The sequence below is a fragment of the Pelodiscus sinensis genome, chromosome 9, assembly GCF_052426305.1.
Source record: "Pelodiscus sinensis isolate ZL-2025 chromosome 9, ASM5242630v1, whole genome shotgun sequence".
Taxonomy (NCBI): Eukaryota; Metazoa; Chordata; order Testudines; family Trionychidae; genus Pelodiscus; species Pelodiscus sinensis.
Genome location: NC_143060.1, coordinates 62,423,406 through 62,445,953, shown reverse-complemented (window position 1 = coordinate 62,445,953; position 22,548 = coordinate 62,423,406). Strand labels below are relative to the sequence as shown.

General features: G+C 46.0%; 1 protein-coding gene across 7 annotated transcripts in view; it reads left to right on the top strand.

Annotated features, from left to right (window-relative positions):
* The first annotated feature begins 3,001 nt into the window (after window positions 1-3,001).
* RALGPS2 (Ral GEF with PH domain and SH3 binding motif 2) overlaps window positions 3,002-22,548 on the top strand; it is a 214,042-nt gene continuing 194,495 nt past the window's right edge. For all 7 annotated transcript variants that reach the window (XM_075936864.2, XM_075936867.2, XM_075936866.2 and 4 more), the window contains exon 1: window positions 3,002-3,200. The gene's annotated coding sequence lies outside the window, so the exon portion shown is untranslated. The remainder of the gene's footprint in view (window positions 3,201-22,548) is intronic.

Here is a 22,548-nt window from a genome sequence, read left to right as displayed (position 1 = left end):
TAATGTATTAAGGAAACTTTTAAAAGTTTTCCTTCAGATCTGTAATTAACAATTTGTCTTTGTTACCTAAAAGTAATGTTCACAATTTACTACGGACCTGAATGCCAGATGTAAACTGCATAAAATTAAGCTGATTACTGCAGCTACAATTTAACTATAGAGAAGTGGCCTGTGAGAGGAGAATGAAGAAAATGATACTTTCAGTGATTCCTTACCAAAGACTCAATGAGAAAAAAGTAGTCATCTAATGCTACACACTTCCTCTGCTTCACTGTTCAGCTTCATTATAGAATTGTCCTCAAATGGCCTCTGTGTTAAAATAGTCTCATATCTGCTCCTAATATTTTGACTTACTAAAAATATTTAACAAGAATTAACATTTAATGTGAGATTATAGATCCAACTTTCACAAACTTCAACACTTGTTCAGATTAAGTCATATTCACTGTTCCACAGTCTAACCGTGTCTTGTGTGAAAAAGTGTCTCCTTTATCACTTTTGGATTTACCACCTTTCAATTTAATCGCATGTCTTGTATTATTAAGCCAGGGAGAATAGAAGCTCTAGTCCGCCTTGGCCATTTATTATTTGGTATACTTGTCATGTCCCGTTATTCCTGTAAGGTAAACGATCCCGGGCTACTCAAGTGTGTCTCAAATAATCTCAAGCTACTCAATGCCTCTAATTGTTCTTATTGACCCCCTAGATACCTCTTCTTATTTTTCAAAATCCCAAATTATGTTATGGGTGATAATATTCCTGAGGAGACTGCACCATTTATACAATGGCATATTTTCTGTATTATTCTTCAACCTTGTCCAGGGCTACTCAACACCAATGGGCCTGTGGCCTATTTGTTTGCGGCCCACGGAGCAGTTTGGATTTACAAGGGGCTCAGCATGCGGCCCATGGGTCTTTGGTTGATATACGTTTTAGTAGTGAAATTCCTGGACTGTCATTGCTCATTAAAAGTCCTGTCATGTGGGTGGAAATTGGGTAAATATTGCATTTTTATTAATATCAGCAGAACTGACCTAATTGAACCTGTGTGTTGTGTACTCTTCCCTTAATCTTTATATTCATGCCCATCAGTGTGAAAGAAGCTATTTGTACATATTTGTATATATATGCAACCACACTTAAGTTGCGGGCCTCGGCATCTGCTGTGAGGTATCGTGGCCCATAGGGCTTCCAAAGTTGAATAGCCCTGCCCTATTCCTTATGCATCCTAATATTTTGTTTGCTTTTTTTACTGCACCTGCACATTGATCAAAGATGTTTAATGAGCTGTTGACAATAATGCCCATGTCATGTTCCTAAACTGATACAATTTAAACCCTGTAACATATATAACTAGTTTGATTTTTCCCTCTAATGGACATTAGTTTGCATTTATACATATTAATAATCAAGGGTGAACTTAATTTGCCTTCATACTGCCCGTTCATCCAGTTTGATTAGGTTCCTCTGAAGATTTCAGTTTTCCATGGCCTTAACTAATCTGAATAATGTTATGCCATCTGCAGATACAGATATTTCACTGTTTATCTCCTTTTTCAGATTATTAATAAATATATTAACCAACATTGGTCCTACTACCAAATTGAATGAAATTCTGCTGCTAAACCTTTGTCATAACAGAATACTGTTTCCCGTCTCTTAGTTAATTTTTGATGCATGACAATACTTAACCTCTCATCTCAGACTGTTTTCTCACTGGCCTCCTGTGGGAGACTTTCTCAAAGGTAATTTGAAAGTCTACATAAATTGTCAATCTGTTCTTTTTATCCATTAATTTACTGGCTCATTCTAGGAATAATAAATGCGTAGTGAGGCAGAATGGTTATCTCCTCCCTCAGTGAAGGAAAATGATTTATAAATATTTTCAGTTTTGCTTCCCTCCTTGCATTAAATACTGAGGTGATCTAACAGTCACTGTGCTAAACTTAGTTGCAGTTAGAAGTCTGGTGAAGTCTTCTTTCCACTCAGGCCACTTCATTGGCCCATTAAACTGAAAGCCTAGTGGAGAATTGAAATGTGGCATTTAATTTTCCTTTCCTTTAGGCTGGTTTGTGCGGAGTCAACTTCTGAGTGTGTGCCTTGTGACAACAGAAAGGACTGCTTTCTTGTAATACCAAACACTGAACTTTTATTAGACTAAGGAAAACAATATTGGCTCGTTATGGGGCAGTCCCTAACATTATTCCCTATCTCTTTCTGCTTGGTGGGGCCTCCATCTTAATTTATTGTGGTCTTCACCCTGCCACCCGCTGTCTATCCAGACTGCACCTTTCTCTTTGAGGAATGATGTAGGTGTAGCAGGCAAGGTAGGTTTGGACGGTGCTCATGGATTAGCGGGCCTACTTATATATTTCTGACATCTCTCTACAATGGTACTGACTTCAGTGTAGCAGACTAGAGAGAAAAAATTGCAAGTTTTTGTCTTAATTAGTTTCTTCCTTAATTAGGAGAGTGCCCAATGTGTGTAAAGCCAGCGGCAGGTGAAGCGGGGGTGCTGTTGCTAGGGGTGCTGTTGCTAGGGGTGCACCCACTGGCTGGAAGGAATTAGTAGCAAACACCCCTCGATACCCCCAGAGCAGGCTCCCCAGGGACCATGCGCGGGAAAGGGCTCGAGCAGCCGCCTGCGCCGGCCCTGAGAGATGCTTCGGGGCCATTGGAATGTCTGCGGAGCCAGCGAGCGCGGCGGGCAACCAATCACAGGCGAAGGCTGCAAGCCGCTCCATCTCCCCCTCCCCAACCGCAGCGAGAGGGCGCGCGCGCGCCTCTCACCCTCTACGCCTCCCCCCCCCACCCGGCAGAGCGCGAGCCCTCCCCACTCCCAGCGACCGTTGGGGGCAGTTGCGCTCGTTGGGGACTGTCAAGCCGGGTGCGCGCGCAGCCTCTTGCGCCGCAGACGCTTCCAGCGTAGGCGGGCGGGGGCGCGCGGCCGCTCCTCACCCGGCGCCTGCGCGGATGGGCTCCTTTTAGAGCCCATTGGCGAGCGAGAGAAGGACTGGCGCGCATGCGCTTCCTGCCTTCCTCCCTGTTTGTGGTGGTGCCCGCTCTTCCCTCCCCCCGCCCCGGCTCAGGTAGCCGCTGCTGAATGACAGGAATCCTGAGCGGGTGAGCTGCCGCGGCCCCGGGCGCGGGTGCCCGCCTGGCGGACGGAGGGTCCCTCCCCTGCCCCGTCTCCTACGCAGGTGAGCCCGGGGTGCGCCCCCGCCGCACAGACGCTGCCCCCAGCCCCGGCGGGAGCGAGGCCGCCGCCGGTGCCGCCTCCCCGGGGAGCCGCGGCGGGGCATTGTCCATCTCCGCAGCGCTCGGAGGAGGAGAAGCCTCCGCTTGGATCTCGGGCGGGGCGGGCGGCGCCGGGGAGGGTCCGGACCCCGGCAACCGGCGACGGGTTCACTGACGCCGCCCTCCACCCACGCGCCCGCCCCGCAGAGCGCCGCCCGGGCCAGGGGGCGCTGGGGTCCGGGCCTCCTGCGCGCGGTGGGTGCAGCGGAGGGTGGTGACGCCAGGCCGGGGCGCTCGGGTCCCGGCTGGGGGCAGGGCCGGCCGTCTCCTCGGCGGGGTGGGAAGGAGCTGAGCGCTGCCGGGGGTGTCAGGAGCGTCCCCGACTCATCCCAGCCGGCAGCGTAGTGCGCTGCGCGATGGCGAGAGAGCGCGGCCTCGGCCGGTGGAGGGGCCGGCTCCCCGCTGGACGGGACCCGGGAGCGTGGGTTCAAGCGCACGTGTTTGGAAGGTGAGCGGCCCCTCCTCCGGGGCCCCACCGTTTCCGAACGGGTGTGTGTGTGGTCACTGGCGGGGCAGCGCCGGCCGCGCCTGAGTCAGAGGCGGACAGCGGCATGCGAGGGTCTGCCCGTGCTTTCACTTGGGAGGTAGAGCGTTTGTGGCTTGAATGCCTCCGCTGTTGTGAGGTGTGGGCATAGGGGAACTGAGCGCTGTGGCGTGTGGAGTGGGTCTGTGTGATGATGATAAGTGGCTATGGAACAGCTTGAGTCCCAGGATGAATTATAGCATGCACATTTTGAACTAGGATGGATTGCTATGGGTGTGGAGTGGTGCTCTAGCATAGAGACTTTTATAAAGTAGAGGGAAACTCTCTGGCCTGTAGCTGGGAATCATTCTAGTAGAACACCAGTAGGGATGGACTTGTAGACACCAGTCCTTTTTGGACATGATGGCTCTGGGAGGCATGTATATAAGAAAGAGAATTAGATGCAACTGTTTATGCAGACTGGTGATGGGGGGGAAAAACATTTGCTCTTAAACACGCCGTTGGAGGCCACTTCAGTTACTATCTCACAGTTTATTCAGAGAGTTGTATGCTCAGAGGAGGCAGTTTAGCCCAGCTGTTACTTTGTTTGGGATGGTAGGGGGAACGGACAACAGTGCTTCTATAGGTGAAAGAGACTGGTAAGATACTGGATTCCTAGTCAGAGACAATAAAGGGCAAAAACCAAATATCCAGGCAGTAGAGAATTTGTACCATTGCAGTTCTGCTGTTTATTCATTTGAAGGTTGGCAGTTGCTATAGGCAGCTATTTTAATGGAGTTACCAATTTCTTAGAAAAAGTTTGAATTTCTCTAGCTGTAATTATCTTATTGGTACCAGTTTTCTTTGTTAATTTTGTCAATGAGTGATGTATTTTTCAGTCAATTAAAGGTATTACAGTCATAACCAGTTGTAACTGTGCTTCTTATTTTATTGTGCACAGTACTGTAGACTCATTGTTCAAATATTTTAATTTTGATGTTTTTAATGTTACATATACACATATGAAAAAAACTTTAGAACACTTAAGACTTTTATGTGCACCACCAAATAAACACAAACTGTACTGACTTGGACCCTGATTATGTTATAAGATCTTCATGCAGATTATGTAATTCCTGTGAAGAACATCATTTATACCTGGGGAAGTTCTGCAACAAAAAATGAGAAAATCTGTACATAATATTTTAAAATTCTGCACAGTTTATTTGTAAAAATAACAATATAATCATGCCAGTTTCAATTATTTTAATAGTTTATTTAAACTACAATACAGTGGATGGAGAATATAAGTGAGGAGGATTGGAGGAAATCCCCGATTTCCATTTGTCCAATAGTAATGTAGGCATTACCTTTTATTTCTAGTTATTAGTCAACAAATATATGCAGCCATCATATATGTATTACATTATAAGTAAGAAAAACTTAAAAAATAACGAATACTCTCGCAGCACCTTAAAGACTACAAAACATGTAGATGGTATCCTGAGCTTTCGTGGGTACAACCCACTTCTTCGGATGACACTGAAGAAGGTTGTACCCACGAAAGCTCAGGATACCATCTACATGTTTTGTTAGTCTTTAAGGGGCTGCTAAACCAGTGTTTCTCAATTTTATTTGGCCATAGAACCCTTTTAAACTTGAAAGAATTTTGCAGAACCCCTAATATCAGTCTAACATATGGAGCTGAAAGAGTAGACCACAATAAGTAAGCATGATGATAATAAACAAATACTAAACAAGGTCATGAGATCAACATTTAGTATAATTGCACATACAGGCAGTCCCCGGGTTACATACAAGATAGGGACTGTAGGTTTGTTCTTAAGTTGAATCTGTATGTAAGTCGGAACTGGCGTCCAGATTCAGCTGCTGCTGAAACTGATCAGTTTCAACAGCGGCTGAATCTGGAGGCCAGTTCTGACTTACATACAGATTCAACTTAAGAACCCCAGGCATCCCCAAGTCAGCTGCTGCTGAAACTGATCAGCAGCTGATTCCAGGAAGCCCGGGGCAGGGGCTTCCTGTAGTCAGCCACTGGTCAGTTTCAGCAGCGGCTGACTTGGGGACACCTGGGGCAGAGCAGCTGGGGTGCTGCTGGGTTGGTCCAGTGGCGCCCAGAGCGGCACTATGGGACCAAGCGGCAGCGCCCCAGCTGCTGTACCACAGGCGTCCGGAGCAAAGCCGCGGAGCACGGGGGCAGCGGGACAGCCCAGACGCGCCGTGGCTATCCTGCTGCACTCGGGCTCCGTGGCTTTGCTCTGCTCTGCTCCCCGTCCCCCTGGTCTGCAGACCAGGGGGACGGGGAGCAGAGCAGAGCAAAGCCGCGGAGCACGCGGCCAGCCCAGACGCGTCTGGGCTGTCCGCTGGCCGCGTGTTCCGCCGCTTTGCTTCCTCTCCCTGGTCTGCTGGAGACCAGGGAGAGGGAGAGGGAGGGCCCCGTTCGTAACTGCGGATCCGACATAAGTCGGATCCGCGTAACTCGGGGACTGCCTGTATTTAAAAACAAAAGTCACATTTAATGTGTACAAAAAATAAAGCTAAAAAACTAATATGCATTATATTGACAGCTTTCAATGTGAAGAGTGATTTTTCTTCCTTCCTTGGCAGATTCTTTTTATATTTGGTTTAATACTGGAAAGTTGGATTCACATATCTGGCGCGGCATTCAGTTGATTTCTGTATTTCGTTTTTGTTGCTGCGTAATTCGAGAATCCAGTTTTGCACAAGTATGTGCTGGTGAAGGGTAACAACTGACCAACTGTATGTCTTGATAAAGCTGAATATTCTTGACATAAGCCACCCCAAAATGTAATCAGAGAAACTTCTTTACATTTTTGTATTAATTGGCTGTCTGAAGCAATTTTGATCACGTTTTCATAATATTGCGTAGAAAAACCTACTGCCTTTTCTGTTATACTTAATGGATTTTGAATCCAGTTATTGTCATTTATGGTTGGAAACTACTTCATGATGTTTGTGTATAAATCGCGAAGATGATCCGCAATGTCGTTGCGAATATCTTCATCAAGTGGTATATAACGGGTGATCCTGCCACTGACTGACTGCGTGCACAGCGCTGAATAGTGACATTGTCGTCCCCACTCTCTGGCTAAACTGGGATTACATAGGGACAGTAATAGAAATGTAGCCGTGTTAGTCTGGTGTAGTTGAAGCAAAATGCAGGACTATGTAGCACAAGTGTACATAGGGACACTTATTGTGGCAAACACAAATGACCATTTGGGAAACACTGTGCTAGACTATTTGTTGTTTTTAAGCTTCAAAGGAGTAGCTCAGTTAGTCTGTAACAGGAAAAAACAACAAATAATCACTTTAAAGACTAACAAAACATGTAGATGGTATCATGAGCTTTCGTGGGCACAACCCACTTAGATCTGTTTAGTTTCAGACCAATTCCAGAAGCCAGATACACAGTGAAGGATTGGAGCTAAACTTCATTCACAAGTTTAATTCTTATGCTAATGGTTTGAATGGTGATATTGGATGGCTCTCACATTATCAACCAACCAAACAATGAAGGTGCTAATGGTTCTTGATGTCTGTGTAGTATCTGGTGTTGGTCATCTTCCTTTCCTAGTGCAAACTCAAGGTTCTTATCAGCCTCTTGTAACTATTTAGTCTGTGAGATGCTACTAGACTAATTGTTGTTTTTTAAGTTTTTCCAGTTAAGACTAACTTGGCTACCCCTCTGAAGCTTTTGAACGTAAGTGAGGGCTGGGGAATGAAATTGAAAATTTATATTGGCTACTGATCATCATCAGAAAGGCCAGTAGTAAACAGTTCACAAATCACATTTTGATATGAATTTTTTCCAGCTCAAATTTGGACCCATTCTAATCACTAAGCACCCTAAGCATTTATAAGTCCACATTGTTGTTTACAAAAGGCTCCTTTACTACTGGGCAATCTAAAGGAACTTTTAAAACTTGCACTTGTTTTATATGCCTGGGGAAATTCACTAAGAATAATGGGAACAATTCATTAAGCAAGCAGACTACCTCATTCTGCTCTTCCCCATGCCTACCTCAGAAATACCTCAAACCCTGCCACACCACCTTAGGCATGCTGCAATAGTGAGCGAGAGGGACTGAGTTTCTCTCACTTGCATATACATGCCCAGCCTTGCCCCCCCCAGTGGTGATTGATGTCTTCCCATGTTCACAAAGCCCTGCCCCCTGTGTTCCCTCTAAGCTGCTTGGCAGCACAGCTTCACAGGTGATTAATCAGTCCTGCCCAGTCAGTCAGCTCCATGCAGGGAGTCCTGAACCTCTGACTGGGTGGGGCTGATTAATCACCTGTGAAGCTGTGTTGCCAAGCAGCTTAGAGGAAACACTGCCTGCCCCCCAGGGTTGACTGACATCTCCGCTGCTGCTAGGGCGGAGCACATGACCACTCTTGCAGCTCTCCTCCTTCCCCATCAAAAGTCATTTTTCTGCAGGGAAGCAAAAAAATCTTCAGGGGATATGAATTCTGTGTGCACACAGTGGTGCAGAATTCCCCTAGAAATATCCATTTAAGTTAACTGGGTTTTATGCTGGTGCAAGAAGCTGCTTGTATAGATCAGACTGTGGCATCAGGGTCTAGTGCAGGCGTGGGCAATAATTTTTGATGGGGGGCTATTCAAAGAATTTGGTTAGTTGCTCAAGGGCTGCACTCTTCCATGATATTAATGGAGCAGGTGTGCAGTTTGGATGGAGGTTAGGTGCAAAAGGGTGCTTGGGGTAAGGAATTGTGGTGCAGGAGGAGGTGTGGGATCTTGGAGGGAATTTCATAATCTTTCATAATTATTTGGAATTGATACCAGATGTATCTCTATCTAGATTGGGGGTGGGGAACCTTTTTTGGGTGGGAGCTGCTGACCTATAGAAAAATCAATTGCAGGGGGCACGTACATAATTGAGAAGGAAAAAAAATCAAACCCTTACTGATGTGTGGCCCCTTATTGAGAAGGAGAAAGACACTCTCCACGTTCTCCTTGCACACGAGAGCCTGGGGGCCCCAGGCTAGTAGATTTTGTGTGCTCCCACCCCACAGGGGGAAGGTAGGGGAGCTGGAGCGCCAACACAGGCTCGCCAATGCTGAGGGGACCCCCGAGCCTCAGGTGCCCGATCCAGGCAAGCTGGTGGCCGCATCGACCCTGGGGCCTTAGGTTTCCTACCGCTGATCTTAAAACTATTATTTTCCCAAGACAAAGGGGGAATTCCCAGACTTCAGAAGTTTCAGGTTCCATTTGAAAGAGCCAAGGCAATAGCACACAGCTTTAGAATGAGGCAATTTTTGGTTTTATTTCCTTTAGTTAAAATTAAACAGACCATATTACTGCAAAACTATTATCAAATTCAGTAATTTTCATACTGTTGTCTAATAATAATTTTGTTTTTCTGGGCTTAAACAGGTATTTACTTAGCAGTTTCACAAGAAAAACTAGTTTATCCCTGCAAAATCGTGTTTTTTAAAGAATTGTTTGGGACCAAATCTGTTTCCCACTGAAGTCTGACTTCATTGTGACTATATTGCTTTTTTATACCTACTCTGAACCAGTTGAACTTCTGCTTTCATTTAGTAAATGAGGCTGAATTGAAAATTTTGCTTTAGGGTTGGGTAGTGTAATCTGATTACAGTAAACTTCTGATAGTCCGGCATATTTGATAATCCGGCACCCCCTGGGTCCTAAAGGTGCTGGATTATCGGAAGGGGGGGCTATGAGGGGTCTGGAGTGGGGTGGGAGGGGATGCCACCCCAGACCCCTCATAGCCCCCCCCTTACGATAGTCAGGCTCTGCCCCAGGAGTCCCTGATTCAGCTGCTGCTGGTCAGTTTCAGCAGCAGCTGAATCGGGGATGCCTGCAATAGAGCAGCTGTGGTGCTGCCGGGTTGGTCCCCCAGCGCCGAGGGGCGGCGCTACGGCACCAACCCAGCAGCACTCCAGCTGCTTTTGGGGATGCCTGGGACAGAGCAGCTGGGGTACTGCCCGGTTGGTCCCGTAGCGCTGAGGGGCGGTGCTACAAGACCAACCCAGCAGCTCCCCAGCTGCTCTGCCCCAGGCGTCAGGATTCAGCCTGCTGGTGAAACTGACACTGCTGGTCAGTTTCAGCATCGGACGAATCCCGACGCCTGGGGCAAAGCAGCTGTGGTGCTGCCGGGTTGGTCCCGCAGCGCCAAAGGACGGCGATGTGGGACCAACCCGGCAGGACCCCAGCTGCTCTGCCTCAGGAGTCCCCGATTCAGCCGCTGCTGAAACAGATCAGCGGCTGATTCCAGGAAGCCCGGGGCAGAGCAGCTGGGGTCCTGCCGGGCTGGTCCCGCATCGCCGTCCTAATTAGACATCCTTCCTTGGGTAAGATTGTGGTGAGACAAGTCCCATGGTGCCTAGATGCCTTTCATATGTTTGACCCTTATTAGTCTTCAAAGGGGTAACTGAGTTAGTTTGTACAGGATAAACTTAAAAAACAACCCATAGTCTGGTAACACTTTAAAGACTAACGAAACATTTAGATGGTATCATGAGCTTTCCTGGGCATAGCCCAGTTCTTCAGATGACTGGAGTGTTCGTTGTCTCTGTGCTCACTTCTTCAGATGACCAGCTCACGAAAGCTCATGATACCATCTACATGTTTCGTTAGGCTTGCCTGTTGCAATGGATGGTCAATGTCAGACTAATAAGGATAAACTTAAACAAATAGTCTAAAGTGCTATCAGACTATCTCCTCTCCATAGATAAAGGCAAGGTGTCCATACTGGAGACATTAGATTTCCCAGCTACTTTTGATAGTGTTAAGGTATTGCTGACTTGCCTGTAAATTCTTGTCAGGATTATGGGACTGCTCTTCAATGATTTTTTTTCCCCACTTGGACAGATCTCAGTGAGTAGTTGTGAGCAGTTGCTCTTCTTGAAGAGCTGTCAAGTGTGGGGTGCCTCCTGTTCATGCTGTGTGTGGGGCCATTAGGAAGACTAACATAGAGTTAAGTGTTTTCAATGTGTTGGTGACACGTAAGTGTAGCCTTTTGTCTAGTCTTTCTGGGATGATGCAATTCAGCTTCTTCCTCAGTGTTTAATTAGCAGGTGGAAGCCTCACCCAGATAAGACTGATTCTAGATTCAGGCTCTGAGTCAGCATTTGGATGCAGAGGTGCTCAGTGCTAGGGCAGTGGTTTGGAGTGAAGGAGGGGGTTCATGATGGGGGTAGAAGTTTGGGATGTGGGCTCCAGCTGGACACTACTTATCTCAGGTGGCTCCTGGTTGGTGGTGCAGTGGTGCTAAGGCAAGCTCACCTTAATACTTTAAATTTAAATAAAATAAAATGTATACCAGAATATTTAAGCAATATAATGGCAGATTATAGTGGTAGAGAGATTCCCATGTGGGAAGGGGAGTAAGTAGGTATCGACCAAGAGGGGAGGGGAGGTAGCTTAGGAGAAGAGGCAGGGTGACTGCGACTCCTGGTACCTGGTACCTGCCATGAGGCTGTGCTTCTGGATGCCAGTCTTGGGGCCTCCGCAGTCACCCCTACCTTTTCCCCAGTGTCCCCCCTGTTCTCACTCTTCCCCCACATTCCTGAATTTGAGCTCTGCAAGTGAGCTCTTTTATCCTACCAGAGCTTCCTCTGTGCTGCAGAGGAATTGCTGAGCATGAGGCTAGCTTTTACTTCTGAGTGCCTCAGCCTAGGAGCACCAGTGGAGATTCTGGACCACAGGATGGTGCCGGACTATGGAAGTCTAGACTATAGAGGTTTAACCTGTAATAAAATTGATCCAATTTGGGCCTGTATACAGGAATTTCTGGTGTGTGCGTGTGTGTGCGCACGCTTGCTCTTTTTTGTAAATGTATACCACGAGAGTGTGATTGCACTCCTCGTGGTCCCTCAAGTAAGCAGGGAAATCTTTCCCAGCCTTCCTCCGGCTGGTCAGAGCATGGGGTGGGGAGGGAGGCTCAGGCAGCGCTCTGCTCCTGCCTTCCCCTCCCTGGACGGAGCATGCTTACTTAGGGGATGATGGGAGGGAACTATTACACCCTTTGCCCCCTGCTTGTATAGGAGCCTGTAATCGATTTACACCTTTGAAGGAAGAAAGATTGCTCAGCTGTCACTAAGACCATCGTTTGGCCTGGGAAACCTTCATTACTTACGATTACTTGCATGAGAATCCACATCTCATCTCTTGAAGCCCAAATTGAGTTCACAAGGCTAGTAGTGTGTCTTTTTTTTTTTTTTTTTAAAGTGGATGATAACTTTAACTTGAGAACTGAGTACATCTGATATGGAAATTGAGACACATCCTGAGTCATTTTTAGAGGACAGCTGCAATTTAAGCTCATAATACCTTTTGAATACAGTGTGGTAGAGGCATACTTATAAAAAATTATATCTTGATAAAGGTGTAGTGATAACTTTGTTTAAAACTGGGTAGGCAATCTGCCAAGGTAAAAATGAATTTGTAAGCATGTAAATGTTCTGTAGAATACTGAAATTTAATTATAAACAGCAAATGGCTTGAATATATTGGAATATTGGTAAATCCTTGCAAATGCTTATTTAAGGATGATTGTAATTTAAAAATCAATACAAACGTTGAGATTCTAACCATCAAAATATTGTACTGAGATTTACACACTGTTCACACAACGTTTTTCTGTGCCACTAAAGTTAGTGGTACAATTTTGTAGTAATTTGTGTCTGCAGCACGTAACTGGTAAATCATAGCCACGTGCCATCTTACATTGATTCATTTTCTGCAAGTAGTTAGTTACACTTAATTTGATATGTCTGGGCACACAAACTTTGCCATTTTTAGAAATTAATCCAGTCTTCATTCCTTTCCATCGTTCGGTGTGTGCTTAGACTGCTCATAGTCTACATTTCTGTGTGTTGTGGGTTCCATTCTATGTATTTGATCCTGATGACTCTCTCCTATGTGTAAGCTGTCCCAGAGATTAACTGTTTGTGTCTCCTATATCTTCTCTATCCTGTATTTGTAGTTTAAAATGACCAACTTCTCTTGCTGGACATGTTAGGGAAAGCTGTGAGCGGGTAGATGCATTTGAATAGCTATAGCCCATTAATCAACCACATTTGATTGAGAAATAGGCATAGAGCCTGTTAAGGAGATCAAGACCCTGATGGTTATGTGGTGTGAGACTGATACCTGTGATTAAGTGGGCTTTTGCCCATGAAAAGCTTATATATGGGTGGTTAGTGCAGCTGGGGCTGGGGAAAGCAGGCCCCCAGCCTCACCTGCAGTCCTGCCTGAGGCTCTGTCCCCCAAGGAGAGGGGAAGAGGCAGGGCAGTGCACTGAATGTGCCCCTCTTCCGGAGGGGAGGATGCGGGGCCCAGCCTCCCTGGAGCACTGGTGAGGGGAAAAGAGGTGAAGGGGGGCGTGGACGCAGTGTGGCTCTTGGAACACGGGAGTGGGGGGGTGGGTTGTGTGGTTCCAGCCTCCCTGGCGAGGAGCACAGGGAGGGCAGGTGCTAGGGGCAGCAACACTCTTCCCCGCCCCACCGCTGCCTGGAGTGTGGTTGTGGCCAGGCCTGGTGGTTTGGGAAGGAAAAGCCTTCCTCTGCCTAAGCCACCGGATGCCTATGCTTATGCCCAAACAAATCTGTTGCCTTTAAGGTGCCACAGGACTCCTTGTTGTGTTTGCAGATACAGACTAACATGGCTACCCTTCTCATAATTCTGAGAGTAGAAGCAGAGAATATTCCTGGTGCACTTTGGAAAGCCCCAGTTACATGTAAAGCCCTTAATTATTTCAGGAGCAATGTCTGCCTTGATCACATGAACCTACATTCCCATAATTTTAATGTTTTCATTTTGGTCAGTTTCTTACATGGAGATCAACCCCTGGCAAAGAATTCTGCCATGAAGTTGTATTTGGTATTGATAGATAGGTTCTATACTGCTGTAGCAATTCTCAGGTAACGTCCCCACACACAAGTTATATGGATGGATTTTATTGTAAAGCAGCTGTCAGCACTTAAACCAAGTTGAAAGCAGGTCTCCAGTAGGTCTTTTAGCTAGTATAATAATACTGGTTAGGAATATTATTCTTTATAATGATTTTAAATGGGCAAAATGTCCTAGTGTAGGTTCAGTTATCTTGGCATATAAGTCTGTTTACCAGTGTACTTTAATTCATTTGGAGAAATGACTTAAGCTATATTGGGAAAAGTTTGTGTAGCTATCTTCCCTCCTGATGCAGGAGATGAGTGTGCTTTGCCCTTGTTGCTAACAAATCTTTTCTAATGTAGATAAGACCTTAGTTGTCCCCATAAAACTTAGTCACTTTTGTCTACATGATTATTACAAATCTCAAAGGGCTAGCTGTGTTAATCTTTAACTTTAAAAACTACGTGTAGTCCTATAGTACCTTAGAGACTTAACAAATACATACATACACACACACACACACACACACACACACACACACACACACACACACACACACACACACACACACGTACTAGGGGGCTGTGCCCCCTGCTTGCTACGCTCGCCAACCCCCTCTCTCACTGAGCTCAGCTGCGCTCTCTATGGCCCCAAGTCACTTGCACCATTCTCCACTCCCACCCATGACTCCCCTGGATGGGCCCTTCTATCCGAACGCTCTCAGCCCATTCCACCCGCTCGTGCCCTTCAGTCTCCAGTTAGTCCCCCCTGCCCGCACCCTTCCAGCTCCTGCCCCACCTGCCAATAAAATAGTCCATGGCCCACAGCCCTCCTTTCCATCTCTAACCCTACCTCTGTCCTCAATTCCTACACCCACCATCCTCCCTAACCTCCTTTCCCCCGCCCGTCCTCCTCCTTCCATCCCTACCCTCACCTCCATTCTTATACCCACCCACCCTTTCTACCTCCTGCCCCTCCCTACTCCACACTGCCTATCCCTATTCTCTCCTCCTTCCTCCATATTCTTCCACTCCCATTCTTCCCTACCCCCTCCCCCTCCACACCCACACACTGCCCATCCCCCTGCCTCCATTCTTCTATCCCCTCATCCCCATCCTCCTCCTCATTATTGCAGCACCTATCTCCTCATACATCCCTCCTACACACACCCTGCCCCCTCCCACGAACAGGCAACCTAACCAGCAAAGAAATGGCACCAGGCCTGTATGCAGGGATTTATTGCGGGGGAGGAGGGGAAGGAGCTGCTCCTGGTACTGTGATAGGATCTGGGAAGCTACCTGGAGAGAAGGGGCAGCGCAAAGATGGCATTTCTGGGATGCTGTGAAATGGGAAAGGGGGATGTCTGGGCAGAGGAAATGGAAAGGAGGCAGAGAGAGAGCAGGGGTTCCTTTGGAATGCCAGGTTGAGAAGCGGGGATTGGAGTCTGTGAGGGGGCAGGAGAGGGGCTGAGGACACTCATGGAGGATGGAAAGAAGGCTGGGGAGCCATGTAGTGAGGGGGGGTCTCCAGATGCCGCTGTGCAGAGCAGTCTTCCCACTACCTGGCCCCCACTCGGCCACATTGGCAGCTGCTCCAAATGCTGCTGGGCCTCCCCTTTTTAATGCCTCGGGCTGCCGGACTGCAGTGGTGGTTTCCACTGGGGTGGCTCAGTGCTGGTGCAGCCACTTAAGGCGTGGCGGAGTATGGTGCAGCGGGTGACAAGGGACACAGAACCTGCCTCTGTTCCCTACATCAGTGGACTGCACCCCAGGCATCGCATCAGCTGAAGCAGTGCCCCAGGCTGGAGGGCTGAGAGCCCCTGCTTGGGAGGAACACAGCCTTGTGGCTTCTGTGGCTGGGCGGCAAGCCAAATATCAGCCCACCCCACGCACACAATTGCACACTATAGGTAGCCACCAGAAGGGGACATAGCACAGTGGTGGCTTCCCCCAAGCAGGAGCATGCAGCCAGTGCTTCCACTTAGCCACCAGGCTCACATGAAGCACCATAGGGCCTCTGGCCTCTGAGAAGTTGGAGGCCTTCCCCGGGTCCAGCCACCCCAGAGTCTCTATCTGGGACTACACTGCCAATCAATGGCAGTGGTGCTGCTGAAGCTCCATTCCCTGCGGCAGGTTGGTATAGAGTGGCATCCAGTCCCTGGATGGAATTGCTCCGTGCCCCAGACACTGTTTGGGGATGGGTAAAGCCAGGCCTGGGCAGATTCTGCCTCTGATGGGTCCTGCCTGCTCAGCTCTGGTCACAGCCTTTTGGGAAGCAGAATCTGCCCAGGCTGGGCAGCCAGGCAGCTTTACCAGACCCTGAAAAGTGTCTGAGTCAGGGAGACTGAGAGGGCAGAGCCTGTGGGATGCAGTGACACGTCCTGCAGGAAAAGCTTTTATAAATGTGTGTGTGTGTGTGTGTGTGTGTGTAAATAAATAAATGAGAGAGAGAGAGACTGACTCTCTATATATAAAATGTGTGTGTATCTATATCCAGTACTTTATATTTTAGTCCCTAAGGTGCTACAGGACTACTCATTTTTATAGTTCTTACAGATAAAAGGAAAAAGAAATGCTCACCACCTGAGTAACATCAACCTGTGTGGAATTCCTGTTTGGGATTTTCTTATGTTCTTGAATTGCTTCTCTGGTGCCTGTACACAACCTTGTTTGGCATTTTACAAATACGTATTATATTCTGTCAGGATTGTTTAAAGGCTGTATAATTAAGTATTTTGAAGTGTTAGGTAAGAGTACAGTTTTTTTTATGCTTTTCAGAAAGCCTGTGCTAATAAAATATGGATTTACCAATTTTTTATTTTTTATTAGCTTCAGAGGACTAGCCGAGACAGTCTGTAACTGGAAAAATTTAAAAAACAACGAATAACTTAAGGTGCTGCAAGACTATTAGTTTGTTTTTCCAATATGTTTTAGAAAGTGTGCTTGTATGTACATGTTTTTTAAAAATGACTACAGAGCATTTATGAAACTTGACTGTGTGAATAACTTATAATACAATTTGAGATGTGTATATATATGCTGCTAGTTGTGTTTTACTAATATTTTATTAATATTTATGAGGAGTCAAGCAAATTTGCCTTTTTTGGACCTATCATGATATAATAAGTGAGGAGAAACGGCAATTGCGTATAGTAATTGAAATATATGATATGACAGATATATGCTATATATGAAACTTCAATTTGTAGAAATAGAATGTGTGTAACTGATATTGCAGCTAATACCATAAATATAAAAATCAGAAGTGCGACAAAATTAGTTTTATGCATTCTTGAGTGATCGGAAGAGGGAAAGAAACTGAAATAGCCACAAAATAATTCAACATTTCTCTTTTATGTTCATGTGGAGGTATTTAAATCTGGCTTGATTTAAAAATCATATGATAAACTGAACAAAAAATGCTCTTGTATGTCTAATGAAACACAGTGTGGCTAACATATGCAACTTTTGAAACCCAGAGAAGACAAGACTCTTGAGAAACTTTTGGAAATAGCCATGATTGTGTGGAGATATAAATTCAACAAAAGATTCCAAGATTATATTCAACTCTGACTATAAAATATCTAGAGTGATCATATACTGTGTAAGTGGGACTTGAGTGGCCCATTGTTTGAACATTATTATTCTATAAGTTCTGGCCCATGTCCATTCCATGTTGGGTGTGAGCATGCTGCATGCTTTATTGCAGCAGTGTGCAACCTATGGGTCGCTGCTGTTTTTCTGGTGGATCGCAGCACTTTGATCTGGCTTGGCGCCTGACATACATGTGGCGGGGATGGGGGGAGTGGCAGGAGAGCGGGCCAGTGCTTTAAATTAAAGGGCCGCAACAAAATGTTCCCGGCCCCGGTTGTTGTTGTTGTTCAACAAAAATTTTCCCAGCTCTGGGGGTCGCAAATGAAAAAAGGTTGAGCACCACTGCTTTATTGCCAGGAATTCCCTAACCCTACCCCAGTGGTATCCATAGGACTGTCTGTAGTGTCCCTTATAGCTCCACTCCCATGTGCCTATATAAGGGGTGCCACCAGCCTCATGCCCTTCCTCTTTCTTCCTTACCAGCAGTGACAGTTGCTGGAATGACTTTCTATTGTGTTTGCAAGCCTTCTCCAATGAGAAGATCAGGTTAGATTAGATAGACCTCTATCAGGGATGGTCTCGATGGTGCTTGGTCCTGCCATGAAGGTAGGGGACTGGACTTGATGACCTATCAAGGTCTCTTCCAGTTCTAGTGTTCTATGATTCTATGAATGGTTGAATTGGGCAGTTTTTGTACATAATTCATTATATATAGTTGGCAGAGTTAGACACTGCAGGTGCTAAACCAGTACCAGTGGTTGACCCTTATTTGAGCTGCTTAAAGTGCCTTGGAGGAACTCACATCAAGGAGAGGTGTAAAATCTTCTGAGACTTCAGGCCACCCACCTGGAACTAGGGATGTAAAATCCTATTGAATTAGTTAACAAGTTAACTGAGCTGGAGTGGCCTCTCCCTGTCCACCACAACTGGGCAGGAGCTACTCCAGCCCAGTTGCTTCTGACTCTGCACTGGGCTGCCAGCTGCCAGTCCATATGGACTGGGAGTCAGCAGCCTCAAAGGGTTGAAAGGGAGCCAGCAGCTCTTTCCCCTCTCCCTGCTGCCGCTTCTGCCCCTATCTCCCTTGCCCCATGTGAGGCTGCTGACTCCCAGGGCCCTCTCCCCTCCCCTGCTGCCACTTCTGTATCCCCTCCCCAGAAGACTGCTGACTCCCAGCCCACAGTTACCCATTCACATTCCTACCCAAAATTACAGGGACATTCATTTGAAGATATTGTTAATAAGAAGCTGCCCTTGGGCCAGCTTTGGAGCCAAGCTGCTCAGACTTCAGTGGTCCTTTAGCACTATGGCTTCCTTGGCACTGTTTTCCATCCCGATCCCTGAGAGAGCAGCACAAGAAGCAGCATGCCAAAATAGGGTGCTCTTTGGTGGTGAAGAGGGACAAGAGGGGAATGGTTGATAAGGCGAGACCTATGGCAGGCCACTCTTCTTCCCTACAGCTGCACTTGGCAGTGGCAGTAAGTCCACTTGTAGCACTAAGCCTGATTTACGAACCATCACTATTGGGAGTGGCTGGGGCACATTACATCTGAGACCCTATCCAGGCTGGAGATGTTTCAGGCTGCAAAGGACTTCATGGCCCTTCTGGTGCTGCCTATACCTTAGGACTGTCTGCCTGCTCTCTTGCAGCTATTGAAGCTAAAGAGGGAAACTTGCCATTGGACCTCAGCAGTGCTCCCTGAAATGGCACTGATTTCTGGCACTGATCACCAGCTTTGCGTAGTCAGTCTCCAGTGCCAAAGCATCAGTTGCCAGACCCACATCATTATTCCAGTCTCAGGCACTGCTCCCTAGCCTCCATCATAGCTGGCAGGAGAAAATGGTGATGGCTCCACCTTGACCGTTGAGCAGCAAGTCTTCATTGGACTCTAGAGGGGCTTCTCTCCCTCCAGAACATCAACACTGTGGTGTCCATCAACACCTGATGTTTCAACAAGCAAGTAGGAGCTTTCTCTGGCCCTCTGTCAGGAAGTCCTGTGGCTACGGGGCTTATATGTGAAGCATTCCATTCACCTGGTAGCATCACATCTTCTGATTACCATGGTTTACAAAATCCACCTGAAGGTGAAGAAGGACAAAGCCATTTGCAAGAGTCTTCTGCTGCGCCATATTGCCAGATGATAGTAGTAGGGTAGTATCAGAGATTTCAGTTAGTGTATCATAGATATTTCCAAGCTTATGCTGAAGAGGCTTCAAAATCAGTTAGAGGAATTCATTTCTATTCTCTCTTGTATGCCATTGACTTTACCCTTCATATTACTCCTAATTGGCATAGCCGTGGCCATGTAAGTTCTCAATAGATCACAAATTCAAGCTGAAGGCTTGGGGGAATGTCAACTGCTTCCATCTTGGTGTTTGCCAAATTGAAGTTATTTGAGGAAGGTACCTTTTTGCTTTGCTCTCTTATCCGTTTAGCCTTCCTATTAAGATACTGAGCTGTAAATTGTTTCTTCTTATCTGCTATGATTTTAATTTTCTGACAAATTTTGCGCAACGTATTTCAACTAAATTATCAAAATAGAGAACAATGGTAGAATACTATTTAACTAAAAGATAAATGAATCAAAATGATTAGTAAGAAGGATTAAATGTAGAGTAACACATGGAGGAAGAAGAAAAATTATAAATTTTCAGTGCCATGGGACAATGAAGCGTCTAGCTTGTACCTATTGAAACCTTTCCTGGTGAGTTGCTGCGCGTGCGATGACATCATAGTAACATAAGTCTGGCAAATTTTAATTTATTTTATCATTCAACATTTACTTACAACTATTTAAAAATTAAACAGAAGGCCAGAATTTCTATTATTGAACATTATTACAATTGGAAAGAAAGGAATGTATATATTAACATTAGCAGTCAGGTGTTGGAAAATCGGGGCTTAAAGTAATAGTAAACTGTAATTGTGTATTTATTGTAGACTATCTTAAACTTCTAATTCTCCTTTTACAATCTTGTCAAAACCTTTTGCCAGTTTTTTCAAGTCCAATACAGTACAAATTCTTTGTGGGCACAACGTCTTTGGGATCACTGCTCATAACATGGCAGAGCAACTGTTGCAGGGTGATGACCAGCCTTCACTAAGCAGCGAGTAGCACTGACTCAGCTATATGACTGGTGAACACTGAGCTACTGATAGCAACCCGCAGGCAGCAAACCCAGGCAGCACTCTCTTAAAGCTATGCCATGACACATTTTAACTGTATTTACATACCCAACTGGTAATTTGGTGCCCTTTGAAGTCTGGCACCCATGGAGACTGATTAGTCCCCTTACCTGGGTCCTGCAAGCACACATGTACATCTTTCAATATTAGTGTAAGTTCCATACATTTATGGGAAGGATAGTGCACTATGAACGTAGTGGAAAACAACCCATTTTTTTGGAGCCACCCTCCATAGAGGTAGTAGTAATCTTTTTCTGTCTAAAGATGGTCAAATGTGGCTAAATCAGCCCTCTTAAAAACAACCCTCTTCTCCTAAGTCAACCCTCGTAAAAACAAACAGAACCTGCCCCCCTCTCAAAACCACCAAAAACAACCCCTCATTTTCCCAACCCATCTGTTTGAACATGAAGCTGTTTACTATGACTATAACTCATAGGAAACTGGCTAATCCTGAGATATATTGTGCTTTGAAGACTAGCTATTTCCAGTGACTAGCTAAAGCTGGATCCAGGAATTGAGCTGGGATGGGGAAGACTACTAGAAGTACAGTCATTAGGTCAGGGCTCCTGAGACGAACAGGAACTCTTATTTCCATGAGTCCCACTTCAAGGAACTTCTACATTTGATGCTTGGTTTAAGATCTCTCTTAGGCCTTTTAAGGGTTGAAGGCCTGTGGAAGAGCACACATTCACATTCCTCACTAAGGGTAAGTCTACACATCAAAGCTATTTCGGAATACAAGAGGTATCCCGAAATAGCTACCCCATGTCTTTTGAACACATCTGCTATTCCGAAATATAGTGAATGCGCTATTTCGGCATGCCGGTAACCCTCGTTCCACGAGACCGCACCAAATTCTGGAATAGCATATTTCTAAATAAACTCGAAATAAGATACGCAATTTGCATAGCGAAAATTGCGTATCTTATTTCCAGTTGGCAATAGCCTAATATTCAAGCAATGTGACTAACCTTTATAGTAATTCTTCCTGAAGGTAGAAAGAGAGATTGTGCAGATCCTTTAGGTTTAAAACAGCCGCCTCGTGCTGCTATATCTGTAGAGAGTGAAGTATATTTGACCAGGTCTTTCCCTTAGCTGTGCATCTAGCAGATAAGAGACAACTGATTTGTGGATAATATAAAATGGGGGGGAAATGAATGAATGATTTCTAAAAGTGTATATGGCTTGTTCACTGTTCTTAAGATGAAGGCAACAGGATTTGTTGAACCAATCCTTGCAACAAACCCTGTTGCCATCTCTGTGTGTACATCCACTCAAATAACACCATCATAGGTGCTAACCAGGTCAGCCATACCCTCAAGGGCTCATTCACCTGCACATCTGCTAATGTGAGATGCTATCATGTGCCAGCAGTGCCTCTCTGCCATGTATATTGGCCAAATTGGACAGTCTCTACATAAAGGAATAAATGGGCACAAATCAGGCCTCAAGAATGGTAACCTACAAAAAACAGTAGGAAAAACCTTCAGTCTCCCTCAACTCACAGTAAGAGATTTAAAAGTGGCCATCCTTTTTAAACCCCTTCAAAACAGACTTCAAAGAGAAACTGCAGAGCTGCATTTCATTTGCAAACCTGACCCTGTTAATCTGGATTTGAATAGACTGGGAATGGTTGGCTGCTTTGGTATTCACACCTCCTGACTGAATTGGTCTAGTTCCGTGGTCACCAACCAGTAGATTGCGATCTACCGGTAGATCTCAGGGGCTCCAAGAGTAGCTCTTGAGCCCTCTCTGAACTGCGCACCTGTGCAGTGCATTTACATTAGATTGCCTCATGTAATGTAGGCGGGGCTTCAAGGAAGGGGCGGGGCAGTAGATCTTTGCCTGTTCTGAGACTTAAAAAGTGATCTTGGGTGTAAAAGGTTGGAGACCACTGGTCTAGTTAGTACCATCCTTCACTTGATAGAGCAACTCACTTCATTTCACGTGTTAGTATGTTTATTCCGGTATCTGTAATTTCTACTCCAGTGCATCTGACAAAAAGGGTCTTTGCCCACGGGAGTTTATGCCCAAATACATCTGTTGGCCTGTAAGGTGCCACAGGACTCCTCATAGTCTGTATCTGCAA